The following is an 8287-nucleotide window of genomic DNA, read 5'->3' on the forward strand; positions in this document are numbered from 1 at the left end:
GTCAAGATCGGTCTGGGGTGGGCCTGCTTAATCGGGGTACTTGCAAGGGAGACCGTGGGTGGTATAGGTGCATTTCACCTGCGCGAAGAAAGCGTCGGTGTCCTGGCGATGGTTGTAAGCGAGGCGGCGAATGCTAAGGCGCGTCTGGAATTTGAATTGCGTGACATGTAGGATGTGCCATAGCAGGTGCGAAGCTGGGATTGTGTAGAGATTGCCGCGGAAGCCTTCAAAGAGCTGAGCGCGGTTAGCTTTGCAAAAAGCGGCACTACAGTGAATGTGCTCAGTGGAGGGCAGGACGGGGCCCGCCCATCTCGGCAGTGCCTCAGTCCGCCCGACCTGAGCCAGCCTCATCGCAAACCACAGTCACGTCAACCCCCCCCCCCCCCCCAACCGCAAGACACGGCGACATGACGACGCTGCCGTGACCCGGACCCATGATTCGACGGACCCGAGACGCTGCCCAAACGAGTGGACGCCGCCACTCACGCTCCCTTGCCTACGCCGTTCGATGCGCCCAAGGGCCAAGGCCGTCGCCTCTTGCAACCTGTGGCCCGGATGCTTCATGAACCGGGAATCATTCGCAAATCTTCATCGTGGCGGCCAGCACCTCATCACTTTCTCCTCATGGTTAAACCATCTCCTGAAGCTCATAACCTTTTCATGCTTCTCTTCATGAACAATCGGGACGGTCGCTCATGACCCCGGGTAGTGTTTCGAGACGACGAAGTTGACAGTGAAACGGTACGGAGCGCTCGATTTACGCTAGCGGCTTTTGAATCATCTCTTTTCTATCGTTCATCACGCCTCAGTCTTCGTCTGGCAGGCACCTAACATTATTTATTATTGCAAAAATAAAATGACATAGAAATCTGCACCAATGTACTGCCTAATTACAACATTAAGGAAATCCTTACGGCCCAACATATATTATTTTGCGCTGCTCAAAATTCACAAAACATCCAATGCAATACAGGGCCTGTCCTGAAAGTAGGAAGACAAACCATGGCGTTGCACGAACGTGCCCGTGGTTAGCACCCCGGTTTCTGGGATGGTTGGAGGAACCTTAAGCTTTACAGTGCGGCGACCGATTTTGGTCAACGTGAAGCCAGTGGACGTGCCTGACAGTGCAGACCTGCTTCATAACTTTATTGAGGAAAAAATAAAACGAACGTATGAACAGCGCAACGTGGCTAAGTTTTGTGTCAAAGTGGCAAAGTCTCCTATCGGGACATTCAACATACTAGACAGCATAAAGAAATGATGCAAGATGCAGTTTTCCAGTTGTAAAATGACACAAAGCCTTTACAGCCCGCCGAGAATACGTTCACGACGAGGATTCGTCTCGGCTCCCGTCGACAATAGTCACGGACACTAATGTTAATTATGCGCATGCTTTAGTGAACGCTGATCGGCCTTTAAGAGTCCGTTTGATATCAGTAGAATTAGGAATTCTTGAACCGGAAGTTCACGGAACTCTCACTGAACATTTGCAAATGCCTAAGGCAGAGGCCTCAAACTAACATTGCTATGCGGGGCTCATTGAGAAAATTTCATCTCCCGCTGGCCAGATGCCGCAAATTAACAAAAAGAGGTGGAGGGCTAAATCACAATGACAATTTTTTTGGGTGTGGTAAAGAGCATCAATGTTGCAGTGCAAATTAAATAAAATAAACTACGAAGATAACATGTCTTGTCAAAAGGAGGATTTAGAATTTAATTTCACAAATTACCCGCGGTTTCAAAGGATGCTACTGGCTCGAGGTTTGAGAATGCTTAGCAGCGACAAAGGGTGCAATATCCGGGGTTAGGTTTTGTGCAGAGAGGATTGGCACAGTAGCTCTGATGTGGTCGTCTGTCTTCTTTGAACGCAGAGCAGATTTGTTCATTGTCAATGTAGAGAAGGGGTGCTCGCACAAATATGTGCTTGAGGACATGGCGATTATTCTTGTAGCTTGGTGGCGCAACGTTCGAAAAATTGGCTTAACTAAAGAAGTGTTAAATTGCGTATCACCTGCGTCTTCAAATTTCTGCCGTAATATGGTGTTTGCTTTAAGTTCAGTAGGCTCGATTTGCAACTCCGCCTCAACATCGTCCACTTGCACAGCCAAGGGTAAAGGGAAAATTTCAGGCTGTTTGGAGAGGCTGCGGATGTGTTGAAACAGAATGTTTAATTCTTTCATCAGACTGTAGAGCAAGACATCAAAAGTTACTATTTGACCTGGAATGCTTGAACGTCCTTGGTCATTTTCGTTATGCTTTTCTGTTTTTCCCAGAATGTTACGTTCAGCATGTTCAGGTGATCATTTATGCCCATAAGAAGTGCAAGAGAATAAAGCCACTGCTTGTTCGAGTGCCAAGCTATTGACTTATTTTTCTCCTTCAAGAAGCAGCAGATATCCTCTGTCAGGTCCACATATCTCTTGAGCACTTTTCCGCGGTCAACTAGCGCACTTCCGTGTGGTACGGAATCTCCTTTTGATTGCATTATTCCTCATGTAACTCACAATTCAACAGACGGCGGTTGAGCGCTCTTCAAAGAATGATATTCATTCGGACAAACACAATCACCATAACAAATTTCATATTTAGTGTCTTGCTGCATTGTGGCAGCAGGACACTAAAATACTTCACTGGGCGTTGTCTTTATAGGGTTACTGAAACACTTTTTACAAAAGTCGGGCTCGCGACGGCACCTTACATTTTTTGATGCTGCACACCCGAATATAGAACTGAAATTGGGCAAAAACAAGCGCTAATGGACGTTTTTAGCAGAAATATGCAGCCGGCACTTCGGGGCACATCGTGGGTCGCACCGCCGCCTGTCATTGGTCAAGATGGCGTGACGACATTTCGAGGACCGGCGAAGCTGCCGATAAGGCTCCAGTGCTGCGTAGGTTGCGTTGCGTGCTGATTGCAGCTCTTCGCGGTGTTGTAAAAGTGATTATGGGACACTTTTGACACTCACGTGAACATCGGGGCTTCACTTTTGGTTGCGCACACAAAAGACGAAGTATCTCCGTTGCGGGAACGAAGACCAGCCGGGAACGTCTACCGGCGTTGAAAACTTGCTCTGGTACGTAGTACGTCATTTTTCGAAGTTGGATGTCGTTATTGGCAGAAACTAGACGACTGTCCGATAACTTTCCCGCGATACGCCACTTTTCACAGTTCCTTTCATACTTCTATAGTCGGGTACAACTTTAGAAGACAGGAGAGGCCCCGCCCAGATGACCGAAGCGCAGCAGCCAATTGCCTCCGCGACTAAAGAAATAGTCCCGCTCAAAAAATTGTTAATGCTTCTAAAACGCGTATTTCTCGGTATAAATAAGATTTGCGTGTCTTGGTGAGTGGTTTGGTTAAACTATCATGATGGAGATGCTACAGCACATGCCGGATCGCGAGAGAAAAATAACTCCGTGCCTTCTACAACACTGCGTCGTCTGCTACGGAGCAAGTTCGACGGCACCGAGCGACACTAGACTGACGCCCTGCTAGGCACTAGGCTATTTTATCATACTGCTGGCAACTATCGATCGTTTGCGCGCTGAGCTGTTTCCTGGGATCGTGTTTCCAGACGAAGCGCAGCGCAACGTCAGCGATGTTCGCTGTAGTCTTTTTCGTCTGCTCACGGCTCAGAACAAACGCACGCGGCACGAATGGTGCATCGTAAGCTCGCAATAAAATTTTCGGCATGACAGATGCCCACAAACAATTCGAATTCACTCTGATGAAGGGAGACACACCCAGGCGAAGCGACTCGGTCCAGTTCGAAACGAGGGCGGCCATGTTAGGCATGTTCTCCTTCGGCGGGGCCACCAGCCATCCGGCTTATGACGTCACCTCAAGTGCGCGCCTATTGGCGGAGGCTCGTGTGCATCCGCCTTTGAGGGGCAAATGTTGCTGCCTTCTAAAGTTGTACCCGACTATAGGATGATTCGCAAGAATGTGACGGTGCGCCTAGTCCAAAGAAATGACTTAGCCCGAATGTGTTTGCTTTCGCTTGTCCTACTGTGTGTTCTCGATCGTGTCAAGGTATGGTGCGAGAAAAGACCCGCGACCCCATATTTCTCGCCTGGGAACAGCACCAAGTACAAAGCGTTCCATGAAGTATAAAGTTCAACCTTTGTCCGTAAAGTTTCGAGACTGATTTTTTTTTCTAGAATTGATTCGCCAAAAGAAATGTTGGTGCGTACGTGTAGCGCCATCTTTTCGGGCTAACCTAAGCTATATATGTTAATTTCTGTGGCAGCCGCTATATGGCACCACATGTAGAAAAATACGTTGTCACTTGTCGTCCGCGCATTCTACTGTGAATGAATGTGGAGAAATGGACGTCCACCTCGAACAGCGTGCAAACATAAATTTCTCTGTTAAGCTTGGCAAGACAGCCACACAGACGTATGAGCTCCTTTGTGACGCTTACGGCAACGAGACATCGTGGGGACGAGTTTTCGAGTGGCACGAGAGGTTTGTTTCCGCGAGAACGTCGGTGGAAGACGACACAAGGAAGGGGTGCCCTTCTACCTCACGGAATGAAAACAACGTAGCTCGGATCAGGCAATCGTACTACAATTCCGCACCATTACAGTCCGCATGCTATCAGATGCTCCTGACATTAGTAAAACGACATGCCACCAATTTTTTCTCGAGAACGTAGGGAAACGAAAGCTGAATAGCAGACTTGTGCCTTACTCTCTCGCACAGGACCAGAAGGACACGTGGGCATTAGTGATCGCTTAGTAGCTCCCCGAGGCACAGAAGGATGCTGCATTCGTCGACAACATCATTGCTGAAGAAGAAACATGGTGTTTTCAATTTGATTCTCAAACAAAGAGGCAGAGCGCTGAATTGTGGTCCACAAGCTCTCCTCTGTCGAGAAAGATGTGGCGACAGAATAAAACATAGACGATGCTGATAAATTTTTTTCGATGCCAGAGGTGTCATACACCACCAGTTCGTCCCAAAATTTAACTGAGTAATACTTGTTGGGGGACTAGTTGGTGCAAGTTTACAGAAAAGGTTTGTAGCGCCGAAAAGGAAAACACATCGCAAGCGAGACAGGACAGGCACAAAGGAGGCGGTGGTCATGCAGAAGGAACACAAAGAAAGGGGCCCACTGTAGAAGAAAGGTAACTGATTAATACTTGTTTGGGGGCTAGTTGGTGCATGTTTCCAGAGAAGGGTTGTAGCGCCGAAAAGGACAACACATAGCAAGTGAGACGGGACAGGCGCAAAAGAGGCGGTGGTCTTTCAGAAGGAACACAAATGAAAGGGCCCACTGTAGAAGAAAGGTAACTGAGTGATACTTGTTTGGGAACTAGTTGGTGCATGTTTCCTGAAAAGGGTTGTGGCGCCAAGGATAACACATAGCAAGCAAGACGGAACAGGTGCAAAGGAGGTGGTGGTCTTGCTGAAGGAACACTAAGAAAAGTTCCCACTTGAGAAGAAAGGTAACTGAGAAATATTGGTTGGTGGGCTAGTTGGTGCATGTTGCCAGAAAAGGGTTGCAGCGCTGAAAAGGACAACACATTGCAAGCGAGGCGAGACAAGAGCAAACAGGGGGTGGTCTTCCAGATGGAACATAAAGAACGGGGCCCAGTGTAGAAGATAGGTAACTGAGTAATACTTGTTGGGGGGCTAGTTGAGCATGTTTCCAGAAAAAGGTTGCGGCTCTGAAAACGACCACATACAGCACGCGAGACGGTACAATAGCGAAGGAGGCGATATTCTTGCTGGAAGAACATAAAAGAAAGGGGCCCACTGTAGAAGACAGGAAACTGAGTAATACTTGTTGGGGGGCTATTTTGGTGCATGTTTCCAGAAAAGGGTTGCAGAGCTAGAAAGGACTACACATAGCAAGCGAGATGGGACAAGAGCAAAGGCTGCCGTGGTCTTGCATAAGGAACACAAAGAGAGGGGCCCACTGTAGAAGAAAGGTAACTGAGTAATTCTTGTTGGGGGGCAAGTTGAGCATGTTTCCAGAAAAGGGTAGCGGCGCTGAAAAGGACAACACATAGCAAGCGAGACAGGACAAGAGCAAAGGAGGCGATGGCCTTGCTAAAAGAACACAAAGAATTTTGCCCAGTATAGAAGAAACGTAACTGAGTATTACTTTTTGGGGGGCTGCCTGGTGCATGTTTCCAGCAAAAAGGGTTGTGTATAGGTGTTGTCCTTTTCGGCGCTACAACTCTTCTGGAAATGCACCAACTAGCCCCCAACAAGTATTACTCAGTTACCTTTCTTCTACAGTGGGCCTCTTTCTGTTCCTTCTGCAAGACCACCGCCTCCTTTGCTCTTGTCCTGTCTCGCTTGCAATGGGTTGTCCTTTTCAGTGCCGCAACCCTTTTTTGGAAACATGCTCAACAAGCCCCCCAAACAAGTATTACTCAGTTACCTTTATTCTACAGTGGGCCCCTTTCTTTCTGTTCCTTCTGCAAGACCACCGCCTCCTTTGCGTCTGTCCCTGCTCGCTTGCTATGTGTAGTCCTTTCCAGCTCTGCAACCCTTTTCTGGAGACATCTCAAAATGGCAGACGGCGAATCAGGAGTTTTTATTCGCGTGCTCTAAGACATGCGGGAGGCACTGCGACGCCGTCGACCTGACTTATGGGCATCTGGACAATGGAACTTCTCCACGATGACGCAAGTCCACACATTGATCTCAGCGGGACAAAATTTCTCACTAAGCACAGCATTACTCTGCTTCCCCATCCGTCGTTCTCGCCTGAGCTCTCCCCATGCGATGTTTTCCTGTTTCCTCGTGTGAAGAGAGCCCTAAAATGACGGGGCGTGGAGGCCATTCAGAACGCCACGACAAAGGAGCTGACAGCTCTGCGAAATGAAGCTTTTTCCACGTGTTTCGAAGACCTCAAGAAGCGTCGGGAGCTGTTTATAGACTGCAATTGAGACTATCCCGAAGGGGTGCTGCACAAACGATTTCTATGTTCAACGCATTTTTTTAGTAGACTCAGTCTCGGAGCTTTACGGACAAAGGTTATATTATGCTGCTGCACAAAGAATTGCTTGTGCGTGATGCAAGTGCGTTCGTGTGCTGCGATGTGGTTCGCACTGTTGCGTTAGTTACGCTGGAGAGCTAATGTTATACCCGAAGCTTGATGCAACGGAAAGGCGAGTTCGCTAGCTCACATGTACTGCGCCAAGACTCGTAGCCATCGGTAGAGGCCTACCTTTCGAATGGAGCCGCCGACAGTGCTTTAGTTGTGCAGGCGCCGGCGGGCACCATTCCCGAAGGCTTCCCCGAAAAAATTTCCGGTACGTGTCCGATGCCCGTTCGCGATTTATTCGCATGGGGGGTAGCATTGAGTTGTGGATAACCGTATTCTCACTGTGGCTGTAATATTACTCTTTCATCGCAGGTGTTTCTGTGGATGCACAGCATGGAAGAAGAATACTTCTGCTGCAATTATTATTGAGCGCCAGAAATCGCTAGGAGAGACCTGCTAAGTGCGGCTTCTGGGAAATTAATAATAGCCTGTGGTTTAACACAATTCTTGAAGTTCCCATTGCACACTAGAAAAAATATTGGCGATGATTTAGCTCTGGTTAAACCTAAAGTGACACGATAGCTACAGCTCGCTGAGTGGAACTTGTCTAGTTTGAAGTTAATAGTCAGTCTTTCGCCGCTCGGTTTCGCTGGGCGTTCCTTCATCTTCATCCGACTTGACACAGCGCATGCGCATAGCTGTGGCAGCTTGATTTTGCCGGCGGCGCGCCGGCAGCAGCAGCTGCTCCGCACCAAGTGGCTGGTCACGTGACCAACCAGGGGACGAACCACGTGATCAGCCATGGCACCGCGCCGCCGGCAGCTACTCCGCACCAAATGACCAACCACGTGACAGCGTGGCGGAGTAGCCACGGGGTGGTGGCGCAGCCACAGGGTGGCGGCACCGCCACCGCCACGCTCAAGGCTCGAAATGCTACCGCAATGTAGCTATCGCTATAAAACAACGAATGCAGGACACTGATCTGCAGGATCTGCAGGGCACTGATCTAGTTTCTAAATGGTGACAGCAGGAACGGACTATATGACCTACTGTGATTGAATGTGTGCGCCGGTGGTGTGTTCTGGAGTGGACTACGTCATACTGTGAGCGAATGTTTGTATGGATTGTGGCACTACAATGGACTGCGTTCTACAGTGGCTGAATATGTGGATAGATGATGACTTCTGGAGCGGACTGTGAAGTGGACTATGTGGAGCGATGTTGTGCATAGATGGTGACTGCGGGAGAGGAATGTGTGCTTTTATGCTATTATAAGAGAGTGTG

The sequence above is a fragment of the Amblyomma americanum genome, chromosome 3 (genome assembly GCF_052857255.1).
Source record: "Amblyomma americanum isolate KBUSLIRL-KWMA chromosome 3, ASM5285725v1, whole genome shotgun sequence".
Lineage (NCBI taxonomy): Eukaryota > Metazoa > Arthropoda > Arachnida > Ixodida > Ixodidae > Amblyomma > Amblyomma americanum.